General features: G+C 44.6%; 1 protein-coding gene across 3 annotated transcripts in view; it reads left to right on the forward strand.

Annotated features, from left to right (window-relative positions):
* Positions 1–1,395: 1,395 nt before the first annotated feature.
* The window catches only part of KCNJ16 (potassium inwardly rectifying channel subfamily J member 16), a 36,014-nt gene continuing 9,587 nt past the window's right edge, over positions 1,396–27,822 (forward strand). Inside the window, exons 1-2 of one of the 3 annotated variants that reach the window (XM_063175615.1) lie at positions 1,396–1,506; positions 17,049–17,150. The gene's annotated coding sequence lies outside the window, so the exon portion shown is untranslated. Of the gene's footprint in view, positions 1,507–10,302; positions 10,409–17,048; positions 17,151–27,822 lie in introns of those variants that run through there. The other 2 variants (XM_063175616.1, XM_063175617.1) reach the window with 2 other exon arrangements.

The raw sequence follows: 27,822 nt of genomic DNA on the forward strand, positions 1-27,822 counted from the left end.
TTCTAGAAGAAAACTTCTTGCTCAGGCAAATTCCACCAGCACAGAAAAGGACACGGTCTGTGGCTTCAACAGAAAATGAGACTGCAGTTCTTGTGAAGGGTGGAAGTCCTTACCTTAATCTCATGCCAATCTAGAAACAAAACACTTACAGGAAAAAAAAAAAATAGACTCTACTATAAATCTGAACCTGTTTATTCAGAAGTTGTCTATCAGTGGCTAACTCCAAATCCAATCTCATGGGTAAATATTTGCAAAACCATTTGAGTGATGAAGGGTTTTTATTATCTGGGAGAATTTCCTGCTTCGTGCCTTTGAGAGCCTCACCTGGATGTGCAGGGTGGCCCCAGGTGCCTGCCCTGTGTGTCCCAGCTGGGAAGGGGCTGCTGAGGACCAGGCTGGGTGTTCCTGATGCCTTCAGGTTTGAGCTTTTCTATGTTTCAGGTCCTGTGCTGCTTCAGTGTGTGGGGCTGGGCTCACATCAGGGCATGCTGAGCTCTGTGCCCAGAGCAGGGAGACAAAACAATTCCTGCTCCAGCTGGGCACCAAGGACAAATGATCCAAATCTCAGCCCAGGAGCACAAACCCCGTGGGCTGGAGAGAGAAAAACAAGCAGGGTGGGACTGCAGGGCTAAAGCTGGGATGGGACAATGAACTGCAAGGTGCAAATGGAGCAGAGCTGATCCAAGGGAGAGACCCCGTGCCCGGCCGTGCATTTTGGGACCATTTTGGTTCATTTTGGGTTCATTTTGGGCCCATTTTGGCTTCATTTTGGGTGTAGCCCTTGCTGGGCTCTTGTGCTGCCCAAGGTGGATCCATGGAGGAGATGCTTTGAATAAATCCCTGCTTTATTCTGTAATTCTGCCCAGCCTCTGCTCCAGCTCAGCCTTCTCAAGGCATCAGAACAACCCCAATTCTCTCAGCCTTTCCTCACAGGAGCAGAGTTCCACGCCCCAAATCAACTCAGTGACTCTTCCCTGCACTCTCTCCAAAGCTGATCTTTAAAATTCTCCACCAAAACACCAAACCTGAACTTTAAATCAGCACTCACAGAATCACAGAACTGGGTTGGAAGGGACCTTAAAACTCATCTCATTCCAACCCCTACCATGGGCAGGGACACTTTCCCCCAGCTGCTGATATCAAATCCATATCAATCCATTTTTCATCTGGAGTTCACCCCAGGCCCCAGAACTGCCTGCAGATGAAGTCCAGAGCTGTGCAGCCACTCTCAGGCTCCCGTCAGTAGATTCTGTGGTGGCACTCGAGGGCACTGCTTTATTCTGTAACCCCGTCCAGCCTCCGTTCCAGCTCAGCCTCCCCAAGGCACCGCTCCCTCCTCAAGATGCCCCTCGGCGCTCGCTCCCAAGGACCTGAGTCAATGTTTAACCCGAGTCTTTGGAGCTCACAGCTCCTGCCCTCCTTTATTATTAACCCAGCCCCTGTTTTCCTGCACAGCTGCTGGCAGGAGACACAGAGGAGGCTCCGGAGAACTCCCTGGTGGCAAAGGTAAAGCTCCTTTTGTGTCCTTTCCGTTCCTGCACGGGGCAAAGCGGCTGCACATTCCTGGGTCTGCTCCTCTCTTGGGGCAGAACAGCCAGCTTGGCTTCATTGGGTCTTTCAAATTAAATCCCTGCATAAATCCAGCTGATTTCATCCTAATTTGGCCCAGATTGAAGTGTCAGTATCCGTCGTTAAAGAGTTTGCACTGTGAATTTATTTATTCCTTGTTACACTCTTTTCCATTTGTTGCTGTGTTCTTTTAATTTCTTCTAAGATTTCTGATGTTTATGTTTTCGTAATGAAGTTTCTTACGCTCTTTAATGTAAAAAAATATTGGTTTCACATTCCTCTCTAGAGAAGGAGAAATTTAATAGACTTTTAGTTTGTCCAGTGTCATTGGGGAGGTGGCACTTTCATCCTCCAATCCATTGTCAATTTTGAAAATCTATAAATGTTAAAGTCAGAAAATAAACTTCCCTTCTTCTTACCTTAGAATTCTAGCGCTCACATCATTTTATTTCATGTCCTATTGAAACATCCATTGCTTTTTACTCCACACCAACAGCCTTGTCTCTGTAACTGGTTCTTTCTCTCCTAAGAATTTTTATCTTTTCATGTTTTATACTCAAATTCTTGTCTTTTTCTCCCCGTGGAGATGCAGGACTGCGCTAGGGAAAATCTCCATTTCCATCAGTCCTTTCACTGAGCTCACCCATCCAGCTGCACCATTTACATCCCTCCAGCACATTTGGGTTTTTTCTCTCTGCTCTTGGGTAAAGTGAATTCTAGCAGCAAACTCCTTGCTGAGGCAAATTCCCTCAGCACAGCCCAGAAAAGGACAGGGACACTCATTTCACATTGGTTCTGATTGCTGTGTCAATGTGGGGGGAATACTTGTTTCAAAACTTGTTTTTAAATAATGAGTATTTGTTTTTAAATCACGAATATTTATTTTTAAATAATATTTCATGTGTGTGCTATGTGGGGGCTCAAAACTGGTCTGCAGAGGGAAGGATTCACTTGCTTAAATATAATTTTTCATTTGTTGTGACATAAATTGACATGGAAAATATTAGAATGGGACTTCAGCTGAAGTAGAGCAAGGAAGGAAATTGGAATGATGATTGAAAGTTTAAACAGGTACTTGCAGAAAGTTCATTCAGAAAGTAGGTGATCACTGTGTTGTGTATTAGACAAATATGCATTTTTAAAAACTATAATATTTTATATAGAATAAAGTGACAATATTTTATGCAGAATATAATTTATATAGAATATGTAATATTATAGAATATAATATTTATATAGAGTATATAAATATACATCTTATATCTTATATCTTATATCTTATATATTATATATACTATTTTTATATTCTATTGTTATTATACAGTATTTTATATTATATATTATATTATATATTGTATATTTTAGATATACTATATATATTATATAATATAATATATATAATATTAACAGAAACAGGGTTTAAAAAATTAGTAAAAGGACCAAATCTTTCCTAGCTACAGTTGCTCTGAATTCCATTTTTCTGTGTGAGTAAATCCTGTAGGATGTGTGTGATCCCCATGAAGGCAGAGAAATCTCAGCCCAATTCACCCTTTGGGGAGTCCTGGGTGCATTCTCCTCTCTGTCCTCTGTCTGGTGAGGAAAATTCTGATTTTTTGAGTCCAGCCCCAGCTGTTTATTTAAGGGCTCCATTTTCAAGGGATGATAATGTGGCCAATGGATATTTCCAAACCTTCCACCACATCTACAGAGGTTCAGTCCCCCACTGCAAAATCCTGGAATGAATGGGAGCATTGATGGTATAAATTATTATTTATTGGAATATTGTCACTACAGGTCCGAGTGACCCTGAAAATCTAAATCATAACACAGAAAAGATAAATGAAGAGTTGCCTGATTTGAGGAAATGGAAACCTTGGCTATGAATTAAGTGAGAAGCTTTGAACCCCTTTCTACAATGGCCAGATTCAGATGCTGCAATTTACCCAAAGATTAGGAGATAAACAAGAAAAAAATAAAAAGAAAAAAATCAGAATAAAACACAAACCTGGCCTCTGAAAGAATGGGGGAATTGGCAAAGTAGTAAAGAACTTTGTGTCTGTTCAAAGGTGACCTGGGTCAGCAGAGAATGAATTTGTCATGGTTTTTTATCAGGAGTTTAATGTTTGTTAAGAGCCCAGAGATTTCTCCATTTCCTGAGAGTTTTTTTTTCTCCCCAAGCTGGCAATTCTACAAAGCATAAATTGGGCTTTAAAGGAATTTGCTCGTTCTGGGTGCCACGAAATGCAAATACAGATGATGGCATCCAAAGGGCAAGGAGAGCTTTGATGATCCAGACCTTGTCAGGGAGCCAGGGAGCCACTGGACCAGGGAGAAAAAAAGTGAAAAAAGAGCTTCCCAGAGGGATCTTCTGGAGAAAAAATGAGGGAAGGGAGAGGTGGTTTAATTCCTATTTCCCTCATATTGAAAGCAGACAAACTCCTCGTGCCCCTTGTGCCTGAGTTAACTTCTGGCTCGGATGGTGTGGGAGAAAAATTCCCAGTCCAACGGGATCTGGAGATGTGGAGGAGTTTTGGTTTGTTGGTTGGTTGGGGTTTTTCCACTGTTTTTGGGAATTTTTGGGTTGTGTGTGAGAGCCAGCAGCAAAACTCCCAGTCCAATAGGAGCTGGAGATGTGGAGGGGGTTTAGTTCATTGGTTGGTTGGGGTTTGGTTGGTTTTTGGGATTTTTTGGGTCAGGTGTGAGATCCAGCAGAAAAATTCCCCATTCAGCAGGACCTAGAGATGTGGATGGGTTTGGTTCATTCGTTGGTTGGGGTTTAGTTGGGTTTTTTGGGAGTTTTTGGGTTGGGTCTGAAAGCCAGCAGCAAAATTCCCTACTCCAGTAGGAACTGGAGATGTGGAGGGGTTTTGGTTCATTGTTTGGTTGGGGTTTAGTTGGATTTTTGGGATTTTTTGAGTTGTTTTTTAGGCAAGCCAGTCCCCAAACCATGCTGCTGATACTGGATGATAGGATATATCAGATTTTACTTTTTTTTCCTTCATGGACATAGGAACAGAGAGCAGAAAAACCTCATTTTCCAGCAGCACTGCCCCATCCAAGCTCAGTGCCATTATCCTGACAATAAATAGCTTAAACTTTCTTAGAGAAAAAAGTGCAAAGTAGGAACTGGTTTTTATTCCTCACTCCAGCTGATTTCCCACATAATTCCACGGCACAAGACTCCTTTTATTCCCAGCAATCAAGCCTTAAAACACACAGATAATAACAGAAACACATCCCATGATATGATCAGGGTTTATTTTCCAGCATCTAATGATGTTAAAATAAATGGAATTATGTTGCTTTTCCTTTTTTTTTTTAAGTCAGTAAATTCCCAAAGAGGATTTGTCCCATTTCTACAATGTGCTTAAGGACTTAGAACTCACGATCAAATGCAGATTTATTATGGGCATGAGGGCTGGCATGTGGCAGCCTCTGCTCAGAGCTGCTCAGGGCCTTTCTGTTCTGCTCCAGGAGGGTTTTTTTTCCCCCATCTTCATTGTGATTCCTCAGGCCAGATGTGGCCTTTTGCAGGGTTTGGGTTTTTTTTTTTAATTGTTCAGAAAAAGTGATAAATGCTTTACAACAAAGAGCAAGGAGAGGTGGAGTTGTGGAGCTGGGAAATGTCGCTCTACTGGGAAGGTTTTCCTTGTTTTTCTGAGGATATTCCCACTGAGTTGGGTGGGTGCAGGGTGAAATCTCAGCTCTGTGTCTCTGGCTCTCCCCTGTGCACAGGAGCTCCAAAAATCCCTGCAGGAATTCAGAGCCAGGAGCCCTCCCCGCTCCACCCGAGGGTGAGGCACCCTTGGCACCTCCGGGGGGTGGAAAGCAGGAGAATTAAAGCTTTTAGTGAGGGACTGAGCAGCCTGAGCTGTGTCTGTTTGGTTTTCTGGCTGTGGAACCAAGGACGGGCTGCCCTTGGTCCCAGGACTCCTGGGTGAGCAGGCAGCGATTGTTGGAGTGTTCAGGAAAGGCACCTGAGGCTTTTACAGCACTTATCTGATAGCCCAAATCGGATCCCATCACCAAACCGACAAAGCATTAAATTATTCCTGTGCTTTGAAACACAGAATAAATAAAATGCAGATTATCGATGCAGATAAGATTGTCTCACACCCTTCTGGAAGCCACTGCAATGCACAGAATACACAGCACTGAATACACAACATTTAGAGATCTTAAAAATTAGGATTTTTAAAGTGCACCAAGATGGGATTGGAGCACATGGAATGTTGAGTTTTTGTGCTCATGATGTGAAAGTGCTTTGTGTGGCAAGAACATTTCCCTGCTCCTGTTTCTCAGCCCTTCTTGTTGGAGTTTTTTTTAAAATTCTTAATCTACTCTGCACAATTCTTTGCTTTGTTCGGCACAAAGATTTGAAAGTTGCCAAAAGTAAATGACAAACTACCAGAGGAACAGAAATCCAGGCCTTTAAGCAATCTTTTCCACCAATGTTTAGAAGTTCCCTCTCTCTTGGGATGAACTTTAAGGTCCCTTCCAACCCAAATCATTCCATGATTTTATGAAACAGTCTCAGCCCAAAATTAATTATTAATGTTCAAGAGATATGTCTTGGACAAATTAATTCCAACCTTCATTAAACCAAATAATGATTTTATTAAATTACCAGATTAGATCCACAGATTAAATGTCTTCTAAGTTTTCTTCTGAAATAACTCTATGAACAGAAATATTTTACTGGAAATAATTTCCAGGTAATCTTTTCTGCAGAAAAAAAAAAAAGCACCTTTTTTACCTTTTCTCTGCATTCCCTTAGTGCTGATGAAAGGGCTTGGCAAGAGCGTTCAGAGAGAGGATTTGCCAGTCGGGGCCTTGGGCACATTTTCAGAACTCATACACTTCCACCTTGTCTTTCGTTGCCGGCTCGAATTCCCCAAATCCTCTTAGGTTAATTTGTTTTCCATCCCCACCCCACAGGAAACCTGAACGGCGAGAAGGTGTTTTTGTAATTTGTGTCGCTCTGCGGGGCGGGGGGCTGAGCTGCTCCCTGAGGCCGGGGGATACCGGGAGATGCCGGGGGATGCAGGAGGATGCAGGGGATGCCGGGGATGCAGGGGGATGCCGGGGATGCAGGGGGATGCAGGAGGATGCAGGGGGATGCCGGGGGATGCCGGGGGATGCAGGGGGTGCCGGGGGATGCAGGGGATGCCGGGGGATGCAGGGGATGCCGGGGGATGCCGGGGGATGCAGGGGATGCAGGGGATGCCGGGGATGCAGGGGATGCCGGGGGATGCAGGGGGATGCAGGAGGATGCAGGGGATGCAGGGGGATGCAGGAGGATGCAGGGGATGCCGGGGGATGCCGGGGGATGCAGGGGATGCCGGGGGATGCAGGAGGATGCAGGGGATGCCGGGGATGCAGGGGGATGCAGGAGGATGCAGGGGATGCCGGGGATGCAGGGGGATGCAGGGGGATGCAGGAGGATGCAGGGGGATGCAGGGGGATGCAGGGGGATGCAGGGGATGTCGGGGATGCCGGGGGATGCAGGGGGATGCCGGGGGATGCAGGGGGATGCAGGGGGTGCCGGGGATGCAGGAGGATGCAGGGGGATGCAGGGGGATGCAGGAGGATGCAGGGGGATGCAGGGGGATGCAGGGGGATGCAGGAGGATGCAGGGGGATGCAGGGGGATGCAGGGGGTGCCGGGGGATGTCGGGGATGCCGGGGATGCAGGGGGATGCAGGGGGATGCCGGGGGATGCCGGGGATGCCGGGGATGCCGGGGATGCCGGGGATGCAGGGGGATGCAGGGGGATGCCGGGGATGCAGGGGATGCCGGGGATGCCGGGGATGCCGGGGATGCAGGGGATGCAGGGGATGCAGGGGATGTCGGGGGATGCCGGGGATGCCGGGGGATGCAGGGGATGTCGGGGGATGCCGGGGATGCCGGGGGATGCCGGGGGATGCAGGGGATGTCGGGGGATGCCGGGGATGCCGGGGGATGCCGGGGTTTCGCTCCAGCGCTGCCGGAGCCGCTCCCGCTCGGGTCTGCGGAGCCGCCGTGGTGCTGAAGGGATAGCGCCGGAGCGCCCGTGCCCGTCCCGCGTCTGTCCGTGTCCATTCGTGTCCGTTCGTGTCCGTCTGTGTCTGTCTGTGTCCATCCGTGTCTATTCCATGCCTGTCTGTGTCCACCCGTGTCCATCCTGGGTCCATCCGTGTCCATCTGTGTCCATCTCTGTCCATCTCTGTCCATCCATCTCCATCCCGTGTCCATCCCACACCTTTCCCGGGTCCATCTGTGTCCATCCCATATCCATCTGTGTCCCATCCCATATGTGACCCGTGTCCATCCTGTGTTCATCTCGTGTCCATCCCATTTCCAACCCATGTCCATCTATGTCCATTCGTGTCCATCCTGTGTCCATCCGCGTCCATCCCTGTCCATCCATGTCCGTCCATGTCAATCCCGTGTCCATCTATGTCCATCCCATGTCCATCCTGTCTCCATCCCATGTCCATCCTGTGTCCATCCTGTGTCTGAGCCGCGTCCATCCCATTTCCATCCCATGTCCCTCCCGTGTCCAACACACACCTGCCCCACACCTGACCCCACCTCCTGCCCTACTTCCCAGTCATTTCCCACCAAGGGAAGCAGTGCCCAAGTGCTCCAACGCTGCTTTCTGGAACAAAAGTTGTTCAGAACAACATTCCTGCCCCAAAGCTGCTTTTAGGATAGACTTACAGAAGTGTGGAGGTTGGAAAAGACCTCTGAAACCTCTGAGTCCAACCATTAACCCAACAGCTCCTTTCCCAACTCCCTCAGCCTCTCCTGGTGCTCCAGACCCTTCCCCACCTCAATTGTTCTTTTGGGGTCACTCCAGCACCCCAATGTCCATGGATAATATCCACTATGCTCCATGAGCTCAGCTTCTCCTCCTGTGTGAAAAACACAGATTTTAAACACCAGGAGTCCTTCATGCCCCCAGCACAGACAATGTCCACAGACAATGTCCACTAAGCTCCACGGAGCTCAGTTTCTCCTCCCTTGTGAAAAACACTGAGATTTTAAACCCATTTTTAAACACCAGGAGTTCTTCATGCCCCCAGAATTGGGCTCTTGAGCTCCTTTGCCAAGAATCCGTGTCCAACCTGAACTGCCTCAGCTAATGAGGTGGGACACACGTTGGCCCTGGTGCTGACCTGCTGCAGGGGGGTGTTGGCTGTTGTTGAACAGCTGCCCCAGAGGGAAATCCACCCCCAGGTTGTGTTTGGGGTTGTAAAGTTTCCAACCGTGCTGGGGGAACAGCAGAGCCACGGAGCTGCTCTGAATTATTCACCATGTTCAGTCACACAGAACAAGGACATAAAGGCAGGGGTCAGGCGCTGGCTGGGCAGGGACAGGGGCACAGGGCACCCCCGGGGCATGGGCTGCTGCTGAGACCTTCATTAGCATTTTATTAATTAGCAACTGCCCTCTGGCATGTACAACCGCCTGCATCCAGGCAGCTCAAAAATCATGTAACCCCCACCTGCAGAGGCTGGGCACGGGCAGTGGGAGGTTGTGGGAGAGATCTGCAAGGAATGCAGGACCTGGACTTGTGGGTGTTGGGGAAAATTCAGAATTTTTCTTACTCAGATGCTTTTGGAAAAAACCCAACATTCTGTTCCTCAGTAACACCTGAGAGTAGGGACCAGGGCTTCAGTAGGACCCAGGGGTCAGCTCTGAGGCTGGCAAGGGCTGGGCTATTTCTATTTATCAATATCCCATTTCAATCCCCTGTTGAATATTTAGGATTTCCAAGCCAATATATTTGTTGGTAAAATTTCAGAATTTTTCTTACTCAAACACTTTTGGAAAAAACGCAACTTTCTGATTCTAATACCTGTACGACCAAGGGGTCAGCTCTGAGGCTGGCAAGGTCTGAGCTATTTCTATTTATCAATAACCCATTTCAATCCCCTGTTGAATATCTGGGATTTCCATGGCAAAATATTTGTTGGTAAAAATTCAGAATTTTTCTTGCTCAAACACTTTTCAGAAACCCCAACTTTCTGTTCTTCAGTATCACCTGTAGGACCAAGGGGTCAGCAAGGGCTGGGCTATTTCTATTTATCAATAACCCATCTGAACTCCCCACTGAGGGCTGAATATTTAGGATTTCCGTGCTAACATATTTCTGAGCCCCTCTTGCAGCCAGACTGGGGCTTGTCAGCTGATCCAGGGGTGCTGGAGGTGGCAGCTGAATTTATTCAAGCAATCACATTCTCCTTGCCAAGGCTAATGCCCATGAATGGGGAGCCAGAGTTGACAGGGATTCCATCCCCATGAACATGGATAATGTTCCAGCCCTGGAGAGCAGCATTTAATTGATGAGTGGGATTATATTTACACAGCAATTACAACAAAGTCAAGGTTGGCTTTCTGGGAAAAGCTATTTACTTTATCCTCGCTGCCTGGTTGTCCAGGAAAGCTTTTCCTTTATGGAGGAGCACAAAAAAAAAAAAATAATAAAAGAAAAATGAGAGCAAATGCACTCAGCTCTTTTCATAGCCTGCAAATAGCCCATGAAGGCACCCCAGGAGCCACACTGGGGTTGCCTTGGTTACCTCCATTAATTTACTCCACTCTAACAGGGATGCTGATTGTTTACCCACTGAGGAATTAATAGTCAGGCCCTGCTATCCTCAGATGGCTGCTCAGGGCCAATGTAAAATGAATAAGGGCTCATTGTAAATCCCTAAAATGGATAAGGGCTCATTGTAAATCCCACATGAGTCAATGGGCAGCTCTGTCCCCGCTCCCTGCAGAGCTAGAATTAGCCAGCCCCGCTGCCGTGCCCTGAAATATGGAATTTTTTGTCCTCAAGGCACCTCTGCAAGGTAAGGTAAAGGCACAGCCTCAGGTCAGGGATGGAAAGCTGGGGAGGTGACCTCAGAATCACCCAAAAGTCCTGCTCCTCGCTGTCCCTGCAGTCTGGGTTTGTCCCCACGGGCAGTGGGATGTGCAGAGGGGGAAGGAGCCTGCCTGGGGTTTGGAAACTGGGAGGGAATTTCACATCTTGTGTAGTCACAGAGACCAGCAGCTGCATTCAGGTGCCTTTTGATGGGGCCTAGCTGGAATTAGGGAATGGAATTAAAAGGGTTGGGAAAAAGAGGGTGGTGAGGAGCTCAGAGCATCCCTGACCTCTGGCAAGGTGAGCAGAAATGTGCAGGAGATGCCCAGAGAGCACCTGCAGAACCTGGTGGAGAAGAGCTGGGGTCAGCAGCAAAGCCCAGTGCCACACTCATCCTTCCTCACGGACAGACACTGGGAATCCTGACATTCCCAAATGCAACCATTCATCCTGATATTCCCAAATACAACCATTCATCCTGACATCCCAAATGGTCAGGAACATTTGTCCTGGCATTCCCAAATGATGAGGAACATTTTTTCTGACGTTCCCAAATGGTCAGAACCATTTCTCCTTCTCTTCAAGTCTGAATTCAGTATGGTTTAGATCCATCTCAGTTACTGCAGAGGAGGAATATCCCTACAATTATCCTGTGCCAGAGACAGGGAAAACCACCTGAGTGTCTTGAGCTTTTTACCACAAAAAGAGCTTTTTCCCCCCCTCTTAGCACAAGCTAAGTCCTGGCATGAAAATTTTCTCCTCAGTTGATATTAGAATTGACTTGTTGACATCATTAGCAGAGATCATAATAGATAGCTGAACTGCTCTGATATTTATCTTTAGGTCAACACCCTTGAGACTCCAGAGGCAAATTAGTAAAAAAGCAAAGGCTCTTTATTAGTAGAATTTAATTTAACAGTATTCAAACTTCATTAAGGAGTAAAAACAAAAAGATCCTTCTTAATGCAGTCTTGCTTTATAAAGTACGGAATAAGAATATTAGATTAGTTTGATCCTGGTTCCTATTAAGCACCACAGTAGATGAGAATGCACAAATTCCCTCCCTGAGCTGGGACTCTGGGATGTCAAATCAGAGCCCAGGTGCTCCACAACCCATTTCCTTTCCTCGGTGTTTTATGTTTCCTAGCCCTGTAATTCTCCCCAGGAAACCAGCAGAAATCTTAATTTCTTCTCCCCCCTCCGTGCCCCAAGTAACAGCTCTGGTGATTTAAACAATCAGGCACATGTTCCTACACTGTCTGCACCTCCTGCTCGCCAGAAATGGGGATGTGGGGAGGGAAACCATGGAGGAAAGGAAAGGAAATGACATTTAGCTTTTCCAGCTGATAAATAAGGGCTCTATTCGGCTGCAGTAATCCACACCCTCCCCTAGAGATCCACTTAATGTAATACCTAAGGGCTCAGGTAATTTCACATTATTTCCACACTGGCCAGCTGATTTCTCGGTGAATTATTCAGCCCCTGTGCACATGGAAAAGGACTGGAGCACTCCTGCCATTCCCAACACCCTGCACAACCTCTCAGATGTGCCAGAGGCTCTGTGGCACCCCCAGGCCCACCAAAAATGGGATTTTGTGCTGATTTTTGTGGGACCACCACTCTGTGAGCTGCTGTTCTCTGCAGGGAGCTCTCCCCGCCCACTCCAGCACTCAGCACCTGCAGATTTTATGGGATTAAAAGAGAGTTTGGGATTGGAATGGGTGGAAATTCAGAGCAACAGCCTCAGCCAGGTCACAAAAAGGGTTCTGCAGGTGTTTGCTGGGGTTTGAGGCGATGGGTTGGGATCAGTGGCCACTGCAGGGTGGGCTGAGGGATCCACACTCTAAAGGATAAAATTTGGGGAATTAATTGTGGTTTTCCCCCTTTCTCCCTTTGCAATACACAGATGGCTCCAGTGCCTGGAGCAGCCCAAGGAACCTGTGGAGACAAGGGATGTGTGCAGGAACTGAGAGAGGGAATGAGGGAACACAGATCCCCTTGGAACATGGGATTGATCTGAGTGTCAGGAAAATTAATCCACAAACACCAGAGGGTTCAGTCCATACATAGATATAGATATAGACATAGACATAGATATAGATATAGATATAGATATAGATATAGATATAGATATAGATATAGATATAGATATAGATATAGATATAGATATAGATGTAAAAATATATATATATAAAATAAACTTAGATTGGAAAGAGTCCTTGGCTCTGTATTTGGAAATTGCTTATATATATACATATATATAAATGTAGATAGATAGATAGATAGATAGATATACACACATATATATATCATATATATAGAGAGGTATATAAATATACATATATATGTATGTATAGATAACTACATTTCTATATCTATATCTATATCTATATCTATATCTATATCTATATCTATATCTATATCTATATCTATATCTATATCTATATCTATGTCTATATCTATATATATCTAAAATGATCTTAGATTCACAGAGTCTCAGAGAAAGGGATTGAAAAGAGTCCTTGGCTCTTATTTGGAAATTGTTTGTGTTCTTGGTGTAAAAGATTTTTTAGTTGGTCTTTTGGGGCAGTCATGGGATATTCTTGATCAGTGAGATCTAAGGTTTCTCTTTGTGGTCTGGATATTACTTTTCTTATAACTATATTTGATTAACTCTGAGATATATTTGACTTTTGTTGTTGGTTTCTCTTCTTCAGCTCCTCTGTTCTGCGACTGACTTGCAGTTATCAGTTTTGGTTTTAGTTTTACTAGTCTCTAGGGATTTTTGAGGGCTTTTTTCCTTTTTTTTCTTTGTTTTAGTTTTCTCTCTGAGGATTTTTATAGTTTGTTTATCTGTGTTTCTTCAGGGAGGTCTCGACTCTGCTAGGTGCCTTCCTCACAAGGGAAGATTTGTTTCACCTCTTTTCCCCTGTCATCTATTTGCAGACAGCAGTTTGAGTCATTTAATTTTCCACACATTAGTATTGATCCCCGGCCCTCTGAAACCATGGGAGTCCTGGCACTGCACCAAGGAGTTTGGGATGAAATTCCTGCATTTTGAGACACGTTCCTTCCTCTTTGATTTTTTTTTCCTTTAGGGAGTGCAGCTACCAGAACATTACTACTATGGTATTTTCCGAAAAATCCCTTTGCCAGGATTGTTCTCCTGAGAAGCTGAGAAGCCTCAGGAAAGAAATGCAAACAATAATTATCTGATAGCTTGGAATGTGGGCTGGAGGTTCCTCACCAACAGGTGCATCTTTGATTGGTTCCATGTGAATTGTTTTTAATTAATGACCAATCCCAGCCCAGCTGTGCCGGACTCTGAGTCTGTCACGGGTTTTTATTTTCTTCTTTTTTAGCCTTCTGTCTGTATCCTTTCTCTATAGTTTAGTATAGTTTTAGTATATAATATAACACAATATAATATAATGCAATATAAGGCAATATAATGTAATATAATACACAATATAATATAATGCAATATAATATAATATAATATAATATAATACAACACAATATAATTATAATATAATATAATATAATATAATATAATATAATATAATATAATATAATATAATATAATATAATATAATATAATATAATATAATATAATATAATATAATATAATATAATATAATATAATATAATATAATATAATATAATATAATATAATATAATATAATAATAAATCAGCCTTCTGAAATCTTAGATTCTCATCTCTGACCTCATCCTGGGAACCCAACAACACCAGAGAACATAACAACCCTAAGTTTGCTGCAATTTTGCAATTTCTCTGATGCTGTAACGAGCTGTGCTCCCAGGGTTCATTATGAGGCTGTCTTGAAACTTGCTGGTGAAACAGGAAAAACAAGAAATCCGACCTCACTGCCGTGCTTAATTGAAGTGCGTTTATTGACTGCTTTGAAGCTCTTCTAGCAATTGTGTTTGCTGAAAAATGAGGGCCCTTGGCTTTAATTCACCCTTAGCAGAAAGAAACCTGTCACACTCCAGGCATGGGCTGGGATTGGGATGGAAGCTGGAGATTGGAGATTTCCCTCTCCTGGTGATGCTGTTCAGCTTCTCTCCCCCTCCAGGAGTCCCATGAGGGATGGAAATGCCAGAGGTAAAGCAAGAGCATCGTGCTGGGCAAGTTTTCAGGGATTTCTTGGTGCCAGGGTAATTAATAAAGAGAACAAACCCCTGTGCTAAAAGATCTTAAAGATTCTTTAAGCTGCAAATCTTTTGAAGAGTCTGGATCTCCAACATCATAATGCTGAGGAGAGAGGACTGAGAAAAACCCAAATCAGTGCCCAGGGGAGCTGCAGTTGGATCTCTGCTGGGAAATCTCCCCGTGATACAGCACTGGAATGTGCTGAATGCCACTAAATTCTTATCCCCATCCTTCTGCACTGGGAATTCAGGCTGGAAATGCAGAAAGCTGCCGTGTGTGACCGTGCTGAGACCTGAAGAGCAGCTCCTCTCCTCCCTCACAGGCAGTGGTGCCTCCAGCACCACCCCTGAGCTCTGAACTTTGCCCGGTTTGGTTTTGTCTGGATTCGAGGAACTGGTTCCACTGGCAGCAGGGATTGCTGAGCTGTTTGTGTTATCTCTGTGTCCATCTTCAGAGGGGAGCTGAGAGCAGCTCCTGATGAGAGAGGCAGGGTGGGAATGCAGGAGGGATGGAAATGAGTCCTGGAAGAGATGGAATTGATGGAGTCCATGGATGTGGCTCTCCCCTGGTGCAGGAGATAGAGCTGAGCTTGTAAGGAGACATTTTTGGGTGTGATGTCACACTGACTCTGTGTGAGTGATGCCTCAGGTTTGAGCTTTTCTATGTTTCAGGTTCTGTGCTGCTTCAGTGTGTGGGCTGGGCTCACATCAGGGCATGCTGAGCTCTGTGCACAGAGCAGGGAGACAAAACAATTCCTGCTCCAGCTGGGCACCAAGGACAAATGATCCAAATCTCAGCCCAGGAGCACAAACACCGTGGGCTGGAGAGAGAAAAACAAGCAGGGTGGGACTGCAGGGGCTAAAGCTGGGATGGGACAATGAACTGCAAGGTGCAAATGGAGCAGAGCTGATCCCAGGGAGAGACCCCGTGCCCGGCCGTGCATTTTGGGGCCATTTTGGTTCATCTTGGGTTCATTTTGGGGCCATTTTGGTTCATCTTGGGTGCAGCCCTGGCTGGGCTCTTGTGCTGCCCAAGGTGGATCCATGGAGGAGATGCTTTGAATAAATCCCAGCTTTATTCTGTGACTCTGCCCAGCCTCTGCTCCAGCTCAGCATCATGAGATGTGCTGGTTTCACCTGTAATCTAGCTCGTTATAATGTTAAATTAAACTTGCTGGGCATTTTTTCCAGAAGTTTTGGAACCCTTGTGGCTTTGCAGAGCTGTGACACCAGCACCATGAGGCAGATAATGGAAGCCTCTGAATCCTCATTGTTCCAACTCAGGTGAAAATCTGACCCAGAGGAGATGGGTTTCTATTCAAGGAGTCAGTGGTGCAAATTTATGCAGATGACAGCCATTACTCTACTGTCCATTTGTTTTCCTGCTTGCTGGGTAAAGAAGAGGCAGCAACTCTACAGAGAACAGGCCTGGAAATTGCAGATTTGTGCCCAAAGTGCCAACTTAAAAAAGCTTTAGAGACCCAAGGAGGCTGATTGTCCATTCTTTTGGAGTTCGCAGGGGAGTGGGAGGGTAGAAGTTGTTTCACCAACCCCTTGGCTGCTCTGTTCTGGCATTTATTAGCAGAAAATCGTGCCATGGGTTGCCAGGAGCAAAACTCCATGGCCAGCAGGGCACAGGCAGCTCTGAATTAGTTTGACACATCTCTAATTAAGAATTTATTGATAAACCGGGGGGGAAATCAGTGTCTGCATCTTGGTTCTAAAAGAATTGTAGTAGAGCATTCCCAGGGATGAGTTTTGCCCACCTGAGCCAGAACACCTGGAAAAGCCTCTGGAAGTGGCAGCTTTTCATACTGACCCCCTTTCTGTGGTCACTGTGAAAAACCTGTGTAAAAACTGTGTAAAATCCTCCCCCAGCTCTCTGGGACCCTCTCAGGGGACAGGGACAGAAGCTGAGCTGGTCTTTGTGCAACCAATACAGAGCAAATCAGGAATTTAAAATAACCCGCAGTGAGGGCAGATGAGCAGCACTGGGTTCTGAGGGAAAAAAAAATCAGGTTTTTAGACACCTCTGGGTGACATTTATTCCCCAGAAATAATGGTGCTGGGATGCAAGGATAAAATCCAAGGCCCCTTTCCAGCCTGTCCTCTTGTCAGGGCTGCAATCACCTCTGGATCAGCTCTCAGGGAAATGGGGAAGGTTTGGGTCAGGTCTGCTCCTGGTGTAAATCCTTTGGCTGCTTCACACTTCTTGCAAAGCAAACCTTGAACCTTTTTGAGAAAAACCCTTGGAAAACTGCTGGGCTCCCCAAAGCAGCGTTTTTCTCACCAGCTCCAATGTGCTGAAAGGACAGGATTTTCTGTGAACTTTCCCCAAACAGTCTTGCCTTCTTTTTTCTTCTTCTTTTTTTTTTTTTTTTTTTTTCTTTCCTTTTCTTTGAGAGGGGGAGGAGTTGTGTCTAAAAAAAACAAACCCAACCTGTCGTTCTCAGCCCTGCCAACCTGTCAGTCCAGCCATGCAAGGAGAGAGAGACAGAGCCAGAGAAAGGAGGGAGTGAAGCAGGGATCCTTTGGAACCTCAGCAGGACATTCAGGTAAAGCCCCTTCCTCACTTCCTAAATTACTCTTTTCCCTGGGTTTGTTCGCATAAACAGAAATTCTGTTGCCTTAGAGAGCTCTGAACTAACTAAACACCCCGGGTGGGAATAACCTGCTCACGGTTCAGTTTTGAGTGTAACCTGGCAGCTCGATGGTTGTTGTTTGGAAACACGGTTTGAGTGGCTGGAATTCGCGTTAATTTGAATATTAAGGAGAGGCAGAGCTTGTTGGAGCCCATGTTTAGGGAGGGTGCTGAGCTGGGTAATTGCAGGGCTGAGCCAGGCTCTAAACACCGCGGGTCAGGGTGAGAACTCCTCAGAGAATGTGGGAAATGGAATTGCAGGGAGAATGTGGGAAATGGAATTGTAGGAAAATTTTAAAGCTTGACATCGTGTGCATCTGTATGTACACTTTGAGATAAGAAATGCTGACTTAGAAATGCCATGGGATAGGACAGACATTGGTGAGAGAGAAGTGAAACTAGAAACAAGTTTCAGAGGATGGTCTCACAAATAAGATTAAATAGTTTAGAGAAATAGAACTGTGAAAGGTGCATTGTAGTAGGATCTGCATCAATCATTTTAGATTATTGGATTTAAAGCATTTGCAGCATGGGGTGGCTAAAGTTAATAGGCCAAGAAACACTTGTAGTGTATTGTAATTAAGAAATAATTGGCTTCTGATTGTGATAGTGTGAATTATAACATCTGTGTTGTCTCACCCTTCACATGAGACTGAAAACGGAATAAAAGTTTTGAAAACCCTGCTCAGGGTTTGTGGGGGTGATTGCGTGAGTGTGGGCTGAGGAACAAACAGGAATATTCACAATTTGTTGGATCTGAGGGTCTGTGCCTGAGCACCTGTGTGATCTCTACCTGTGCAAGGAGCCTGCTGAGAGATTTTTCCCTCTCCTACACCATGAAAATCCACAAAAAAAATGTGAGAGAGCAAGAATCCTGCTCATCCCCTTTAGAAATCCCTCCATTCCTCTATTTCTAAACCCTGAGCAAACATTTTAACCTGTCCTGAAAACTCTGAGATCCCTTTCTGAGCAGGTTGAGGATCTGGGAATGTCACACCTGAGGCTGAATGGGGGGCAGGATTTCCTCTCCTTGCTGTCTCTGGGGTTTCACTGCTGCAGCAAGGGGCAGGTACCTGTCCAGAGCAGCTCACCTGGGCAAGCTGAGAGGTGGCAGAGACAATTCACTGTCCCTGGAAGGCTTGGGGTGCCTCTGCCAGGGCTTTGCTGACACAGTCCTGGCTCCTGCACATTCCTTGCTGCCAAACTTCCTCAAATCCTTGTGCCTGTGCTGCGATCCAAACTCTTCTCCAGGCAGTGCCCACCACAAGCCTGGAACCCAGAGGGGATGCAGTGATGGGAGAGCCTGAAATTCAGAGAGGATCCAGGGTGGAAGGGCTGAAAATCCAGAGGGGATCCAGGTTGGGAGGGCTGGAAATGCAGAAGGGATCCAGATTGGGAAAATCTGAAATCCTGAGGGCATCCAGACTGTTCTGTCTGGATAAAAACCTTTGCTGGGAGGGCTGAAATCCAGAGGGGATCCAGACTGTCAGAGCTGCTCTGTGTGGATAAAAACTTTTGTAAAGTCCTGGTGTTACATCATTTTCCTTCCTTCTGGGATCGTGCTCCCCTGGGAGCTCTGACTCATTCTCTGGGGATGGTGATGCAGAGTGTGATTATAAACATCTAATTGACAGAAAAACCTTTTTTTTAGAGTGTTTGCTGTAATATTGTTGTGAGCTTGCTCGCCGGAGCTGGAATGGAGAGGGAAGTGCTTTATCAAGTGAGCAGAGTGGGTGGAGAAGAGGAAGTGAATATTTAAGTTTTGGTGGAGATCAACTTTTTTGCTCCTTGTTACAGTAACAGAAATTAGTCACTGAAAGAAGGAAAGGAGGAAGATTAATTTTCCCGATCTGCAAACACTAATGAACCTCACAGCGGTTTTGCATCTTTTTGTTTCTCTTCTCTTCTCTTCTCTTCTCTTCTCTTCTCTTCTCTTCTCTTCTCTTCTCTTCTCTTCTCTTCTCTTCTCTTCTCTTCTCTTCTCTTCTCTTCTCTTCTCTTCTCTTCTCTTCTCTTCTCTTCTCTTCTCTTCTCTTCTCTTCTCTTCTCTTCTCTTCTCTTCTCTTCTCTTCTCTTCTCTTCTCTTCTCTTCTCTTCTCTTCCCAAACTCCAGGATGTTTTTCTGGACCCACATTCTGCTGCTCTCTCCCAATTCCTGCTCTGATAAGGTGTGAATACAGTGAGATAAGGAGATGGGTGCAGCAGAGCTGGGGCAGTTGATTCATTTCTGACAAAACCAGGATTATTTCAGCTCTTGCTGATGGATGGTTTGGCAGCGCTGAGCAAACGCCAGCTGATCAATCGGAGTTCACCAGCTGCAAATTCTCTAAATTCAGGTGATATCCAGGCAATCCATATTTTAGACGGGCTCCAAGAGTGTAGCAACAACTCTGCTGGAATTGTTGGAATTACCAGCGGAATCCTCGCCAGGATTTCTGTGCCTGTCACTTAGGGACTGATGGATGGGTCATTAGCTCAGAGAAATTCTCCTAAAGAACAAAAACTTCAGCAGAAGATGCGTTCCCAGACAAAAAGATTGAAATCTGAGCAGCCCCTCTGCCAGCAGAGGTTTTGAACATCTCCTGGAAAAGTCAGGTGGGAAACCTCCACACTGAGGAAGGTTCTCCTACTCCTTCACCTCAGTTTGAAAATTAACATCTAGACACAGTTAAGGGATGAAAGGCTTTTATTTCAGTGTTTGATAAGGAATTTTATGGTGCAACAATTGGTTGCAGTTTCAAAATGAAGATCTAGACACAGTTAAGGGGTAAAGGGCTTTTATTTCAGTTCTTGATAAGGATTTTTATGGTGCAACAATTTGTTATGGTGGAATACACTAAAATGCACACATAGGTAGATTGCATAGATGATTTTGTAGACCTTGCAAATTAACATATTTGACAAAGATGTTCTAATGAGAGGCTTGAATGGAGTGTCATCTTTTTATCTTAAATCCATCTAAGGGAAAATACTTTATGGGATATGTTTTAGAGGTGGTTTGGTTTTTTAAGACAGCACAAACCTTTCACCAGGCTGCTGCTCCCTCACCCCAGTGTTCCCTGGCATGACTGAAATTCTGGAGATTCTCTGCCCCTTTTTCTGCTCTTAGTCACCTTTCTTGCCCAATATTCTCACCCTGAGCTTCTGGTGGGAAACTTTGGTAAGAGAACTCCCCTTCCCAGTAATTCATTGTGCAATTAAACCACTGAGTGATAAATACAAACGAGCCCAGCGTGCAAACACCACCTCCCGTTTCTGTTTGCTTTCAAACCAAGGGACAAGGCCTTGATTTGATTCTTCATTTTTCATCTTCTCTTGTAAAAGAGAACTTGTCTGTCCTGCCTGGCAGGAGGCAAGGCTGGAACTCAAGAAGTGGCTGTGATGAATTTCACAAGGAACTGGTTCATTTCTTGAGTTTTCCAGTCAGGATTCCATCATTGGTTCCTCTTTTTGAAGCAGATAAATTCATGTTCTGAGGGTGCATCCTGGGGAGGATACTCTCCAAATTCCCAGCTTTGTGGTGACATGGTGGGCTGGAGAACTGGGAGAATTGGAAGCTGTGGAAAGGTTCAGCAGTCGAACCATTGAATTTTGGAGTTCTCCTTGCTGGGAGAATGGGTCAGCACTTCCCACAGAAGATCTAAGGGTTGATATTTCAGTTTGTCTGGCAAACAAACTGGAAAAAAAAAAAAAAAAAGGTAATTTTGGCCTTTTTTCAGACAAGTTTTCTTCAGGGGAAAACCAAGACTGGCTCACAGAGCTGTGTGAAAGGACTCACCTGGATAAAAGAGTAAAATTTTACTGGAAGATTTCCATGTTTAATGAAGGCATCTCCATTCCTGAGACAACTTCACAAAACATCCAGTTCCATTTAAAATATTCTCTCCCGAACTGGTTTGAAGTTGGCACTAAATTCTGTGCGCCAGGGCACTGTTCTGGGGTGGCAGAACCTGCAGCACCTGGCCCTGCTCACTCCTGACCCCCCAGACCCGATTTTGGATGGCCCCTTTTGCTCTCCAGGAAATGCTGATCCCCAGCAGCCCTGGGAGAAAGAGCAATTTCCTACCTGGCTTTGTCCCTCTCAAATACAGATCAGGACAAATCTGAGCCACAGAGATGATATTCACTTCATAAAAGCAGAGGCCATAAAGGACAGGCCACTTTCCACCAGGAATCTCAATGGGAGAAATTCAAATATTTCTATTTCCACTCACAAGCCTTCACCAGCTGTTTGGCTATTCATGAAAATCCTCTTCAGAAAGAGTGAGGACTCTTTCCAGGAGCAGCCTGTGGTGAGATTTCCAGCGCAATCTTGCTCTGGATAGCCTTAGAATATTAATCTTTTCATGGTGTTTTGTCACCACAACCAGTTATTCCACAAAGAAATGAGGCAAAAAAAAAAAAAACCAACAAAAAACCCACCCCAAGTGACCCTCCAAGAGTTCTTTGAGTTTCTGGTATGCAGGCCTCAAAAAAAAAGGTTTGATTTGAACTTTTTCTGTGGGAATAAGTAATTACAGAAAGGCTCGATTTGGATTTTTTTCAATGGGAATAAGCAATTAGTGCTTTGCTTTATCTCCAGCCCGTTCAGTGGAGTTCAGAGGTTGGTGAGGCAGTTTTGGATGGAGGTGCAGTTGCCCTGGCAACAATCGGGAGTGAAATCAGAACCTTTGGAGCAGCCGGTGGAATGCGGTTCCACTTGGATGACAATGGGTCGGTCACAGCGTTTTAATGGGCAGAGTGCGATCCAGCACAATTGGATTTATTGCCACTGTGACATCAGATTAACACCGTTCCTGCAAATTCTTCAGCTTGGGACAGACCTTGCTGAAATCAGTGGAAAAACTTAAAAAACGCCGTTAAATGTTTTTGTTTCCCAAATCAGGCCGAGGCTGTGTGTCCCAGGGGTTGGGGGGAATAGAGTGAAACCCAAGCTCCCTGCACAGAGCCCTAAGGAGAGGCTGGGCTCCAGGAATGGGTCTGAGAAAGGATCCTGTCAGGAAAATTCATCCACAAACAGCAAAGGTTTCTGTCCAAAAAGAAGACAGAAGAGTCATTTTTACTTTATTCTAATAAAGGCAGAGGCCATGGGGCATCCCTGGGGTGTCTCCAATTTTTGGAGGATGCAGCCTCGTTTTTATCCCAATTTCCTGGCTATATTTCCCTCCCTCTTTCCCCGTTTCTGAGGTACTTGAGAGGTTCAGACTTCCCAAAACACCTGATCCCAGAGATTCCCCTCTAGTGTACAACCCTCCCTTTTCCTTTTTAATTCTTATGGAACTTGTGGGTTTTTCTTTCCTCATTGTTTTAATTCTTACAGAACTTACAGGTTTCCCTTCCTTTCATCTTTCAATGTTTTATTTCATTTATCAGCAACCCTAAAGTTTATTTGTAAAAGCAAATATATTTTTCCATTTATCAATCAGTGGAATCCTTCCCGTTGTTTGTTTATCTCCCAGCGCTGGTTTTATCTCCCAGCAGATCCAGAGCTGGTTTGGAAAGACAAATCTGCCATTCCTCTCAAAGCAAGAGGGTCTGATGATGAGGCTGGTGATGATGATGATGATGATGATGATGATGATGATCTCCTTTTCATCCCAGTATTCCTCTCTCTTTCCCCATTCCTGAGGTACTTGAGAGGTTCAGACTTCCCAAAACACCTGCTACCAGAGACTCCCCTCTAATGTATAACTCCCCCTTTAATTTTTCTTATGGAATTTATGAGTTTCCCCCATTGTTTCTTTCATCTTTCAATATCCAATTTCATTTATCAGCCAACCTAATATTTATTTGTAAAAGCAAATATCTTTTGCCATTCATCAATCAGCGGAATCCCTCCCATTGTTTCTTTAATCCCCCAGTCCTGGTTTTAAAGACAACTCTGCCGTTCCTCTCCCTCCTTTCTGCAGGGTGCTGCCCCAAACCTGCCCGAGAGCTTCCGCCCTGGCTGGGTTTTGTGTCACCAAAACAATCCCAGCGATTTCCAGGGTGGTAATTCGGGCTCTTAGAGCTGATTGCAGCCGCTGACAGATGAGACCTTGCAGGAGCAGGTCCTGAAGCAGCACAGGAAGAAAAGGTTCCCTGTTCTGTGTGGAGGGGCAATATTTCATCCCTCCTCCTGGATATTTTTCCGATTCCTGCAATAAGGATTCTTTTATTCTGGAGGATCCCAGAGCTCCGTCTAAACAGATAACAATGCCCAGGACTGGGACAGAGGAATGTGCAGCCTGCAGCTTGAGGAAATGCAGATTAGAGTGCCAAAATCTGCCCTGAACCAAAAGCACAGGTTTTAAATAATTCAATTTTCAATTATTAAATGGAGATTATTTTAAAATTTCAATTTTAAATAATTCAGCCTCCTAATATAAACACACAGAAAGGTTGGCATCCCTTGGGATGCCCCTGCTGACCTCTGTCACACACAGAAATCCAGAGCCACCTGTTTTGGTGGCATCAGAAATGGCCTTTAGAATTGGAATATTCATGGATGAGAGGCACAGGAATGCTGGAATATTCATGGGTAAGGGGCACAGGAATATTGGAATATTCCTGGATAAAGGGCACAGGAATTTTGGAATATCCATGGATAAAGGGCACAGGAATATTCGAATATTGATGGATAAGGGACACAGTAATGTTGGAATATTCCTGGATGAGAGACACAGGAATATTGTAATATTCATGGTTAAGGGGCATAGGAAGATTAGAATATCCCTGGATATGGGACAGAGGAATATTGGAATATTCCTGGATAATGGACACAGGAATGCTGGAATATTCCTGGATAAGGCACACAGGAATATTAGAATATCCATGGATAAAGGGGTATAGGAATTTTGGAATATTTCTGGATAAGGGGCACAGGAATGTTGGAATATTTCTGGATAAGGAGCACAGGAATTATGGAATATTCATGGATAAGGGACACAGGAATTTTGGAATATCCCTGAAAAAAGGGCACAGGAATATTGAAATATTCATGGATAAGGGACACAGGAATATTGGATTATTCCTGGATAAGGAGCACAGGAATTAGGGAATATTCCTGGATATGAGGCACAGGAATGTTGGAATACACATTTTAATTAGGTGGCCCTGAACATTTAACCAGTTTTTCCTTTTGAATCAGTGGAGCTGGTTCCCATTCATGCTTTAATAGGAAAAGCAGATTTTTGTCCTCAGCCGCACTTCTGGTACACTGCACATCCTTTCATTGTTGATAAGATGCTTTTACCACAATAAATCCCCAGGCTGGTGAGCAGCTCCATTCCTTGGGATTATCCTGGAGAACAATCGAGGCTGACAATGACCCAGCCAGCTCTGCGTCCTCCCCAGCGGGAAATGGGCTCGGAGCTCTGTCCATAAACAGCCAAGGGTGTGGAGGGTGAGCGGTGACCTCAGAGCCGCGTTTTACACGGCAGAACAAAGAGATCTCCCAGCCTGATTGGAAAAACACCCCCAGAGCAAACCCAGGGCACAAGATCAGAATGATCCACACACGTCAGGGCGTGGAGGAGCCCCTGGCAGCTCCTGCAGACACCGGGAGCAGAGTCCTGGTGAGTGCAGGGAGCAGCAGGGACATCCCTGCATCCCTGGGATGGGCTGCAGGCCCTGATTCCTCAGGATTCTGGCTTTTATATATTTTATATATTTTATATATTTTATATATTTCATATATTTTATATATTTTATATATTTTAATATATATTTATATATTTTATATATTTTTATATATTTCATATATTTTATATATTTTATATTTATATATTTTTTATATATTTCATATATTTTATATATTTTATATTTTTATATTTTTATATATATTTTATATATTTTTATATATTTCATATATTTTATATATTTTATGTATTTTTGTATTTTATATCTAAAATACATAAAATATATAATATTTATATATGTAAACATATTTTATGTATAAATATTAAACATTTCATCCATTTTATATATTTTATATTTTTATATATATTATATATAAAATTGTATGTATTTTATATATATTTATATTTTATATATATTTACAAATATATATATATTTATATACATAGAAATATTTTATATATAAAATATATAAAATATATTTGTAATCCTGCAGCTCTTCAGCATGTAACTCTAAACTCCATGTACAGTGTGAGCTGCTGCTTTCCCATTTGGGGCAGACACAACAATTCCTCTCCAGGCCTGGCAATCAAGGACACCTCACTGCCTCAGGCCCTGAGATGGAAATAAAAGTGAATTTGGGGGCAGCAAATTTGGGGAAAATGTCTTCATTACCTGGAGCTATAATTAGAAGCTTAACCCCCAAAATGGACCAAACTTATAAAAGTGTCAAAACCCGTGACCTGTTGTCCATTTTGCATGGGCTTTGTCTGCCCTAAATGTACCTGAAGGCTCTTCAATAATTATAACCACTTTTTATTATTTTAATTTTGTCTGACCTCTGCTCTAGATAGTCCCAAACAGACATCAGCCCATCCTCAGGGCTTTTTGGGGCCATTATTTTGTTCAGACCATTTTCCCTTTGTTCCAGAACTCCTGGCATTATTCCAGCACCTCTGAGGTCTCTTTTTATTCTCCTTAATTCAATCTTTCCCTCCCTTGATCAGCCTTGAGGTTGCTCCCAAATTAAGATTAAGACACTCTAATGATGTTTTGGGGTTTTTTCTTTTTCTTTTTTTTTTTTTTTTCCTCTGGGAAACACCACTTTGTGTTTTTCAAAGACTTCACTTCCCAAGGTTCCTCTCATCCTGAGCTGATGGAGCTTGGCACCAGGTGGAATGTTCCAGAAGAGGAATGCCACCAGCCTGAGCTCATGATTTGGGGCTGGGCAGGCCTTGGGAGTGATTTGGGGTTTCGTTAATCACCTCTGGATTTGTGTTTGAATCTGGCTCTGAGCAAGTCATGCTGTAATTCCATTTTATTCAGCGAGGAGTAAAAACAACCCATGAAAAATACAGGATACAAAACAGGATAAGATAAATCTCCCGCTGAGGCTGTGTACATCACTCTTGAATTTAATTTAATTTTGATGGCCGATCATTTATCCAACTGCCCTGAATCAGGGCAGTAAATTTCAAACCAGAGGGTGAAATTCTCTATAGCCACGCTCTTCTCTCTGGTGACAGCACCCCTGTAATGATATTGTGGAATAAATAAGAGAGAGATTTATTTCACAGGCCCACAGCACCTGTGAGGCCAAACAGAAAAGTTGTCTCTCAAAACAATCTTTGGGAATTGCTTTGGCAATAAAATCAACCCGAGTGCAGTTTAGATATCGTTTTTGTGTGTGTGTGTGTGGAGTGTTGACACTTGCAGTGTAGCAGGTTTGTATTTGATGTATTTTTGTTAACATGGGCCCCGATAAGATCTGCTCCCTCTCTCACCCTGTTTGCCTGGAGAGGTAGAACAGGAAAAACACGGCTGGCTGAGCAGCCTGGTGGCAAACAGCTCGGGATTCCCGTCCAGGAGCTGGGGGAAAATTCCACACCAAGAATTCCAGTCAGGAATTTCACGCTCAGAGCTCTGTCCCGGGCCTTGAGGGGCGCAAATCGGCCTCTGTGCGAGTCACAGGGAGGGAAAATCCTGTTTAAAACAACCCCTATGCTTAATTTATTTTAGATTCTTCTAGCTATATACATTGATCACATCTACACACCTCGATAAGGGGCACAGGAATGTTGGAAAATTCATGGATAAGGGACACAGGAATATTGGAATATCCCTGAATAAGTGGCATGGGAATATTGAAATATTCATGGATAAGGGGCACAGGAATGTTGGCATATCCCTGGATAAAGGGCACAGGAATATTTCTGGATAAAGGGCACAGGAAATGTTGGAATATTTATGGATAAGTGTCACAGGAATATTGAAATATTCATGAATTAGGGGCACAGGAATTTTGGAATATCCCTGGATAAGGGGTACGAGAATATTAGAATATTCCTGAATATGGGGCACAGCAATATTGGAATATGCCTGAATAAAGGGTGCAGGAATGTTGGAGTATTTCTGGATAAAGGGCACAGGAATATTGAATATTCCTGGATAACGGGCATGGGAATGTTGGAATATCCCTGGGTAAGGAGCACAGGAATATTGGATTATTCCTGGAAAACAGGCCCAGGAATGCTGCAATACCCCTGGATAAGGGTCCAGCGATGCTGAATATTGCTGGATAAGGGACACAGGAATATTGGAATATTGCTGGATATGGTGCCCAGGGATGCTGGCATTCCCCTGTTCAGGGCCCAGCTGGCAGTGCCATGGCCCCAGGCCGTGCTGTGCCCTGCCTGTCCCCTGTGCCCAGGGAGCAGCAAACAGGAAGGAGAGGGGCTGCTGTGAGAGCTCAGGAAGCAGAGCTGCTCGGTGACGTTAGGGAAGCTGTCCCTGGAAGATCCCTCCTGGCATATCAGCTCCTGCCCTCCCTCACAATCCCAGATAATTCACAAATAACCGTAAATAATGCTGTGTGTTGGGAAGGGACGCAGCAGCCACACCAGAGCTGGGGCTCTGTGAAATGAGTGCTCAGCACTCTCTGATCTCACCCTGCCACTGTTCCTGGCCTG

This window comes from Melospiza melodia, chromosome 24 (genome assembly GCF_035770615.1).
Source record: "Melospiza melodia melodia isolate bMelMel2 chromosome 24, bMelMel2.pri, whole genome shotgun sequence".
NCBI lineage: Eukaryota > Metazoa > Chordata > Aves > Passeriformes > Passerellidae > Melospiza > Melospiza melodia.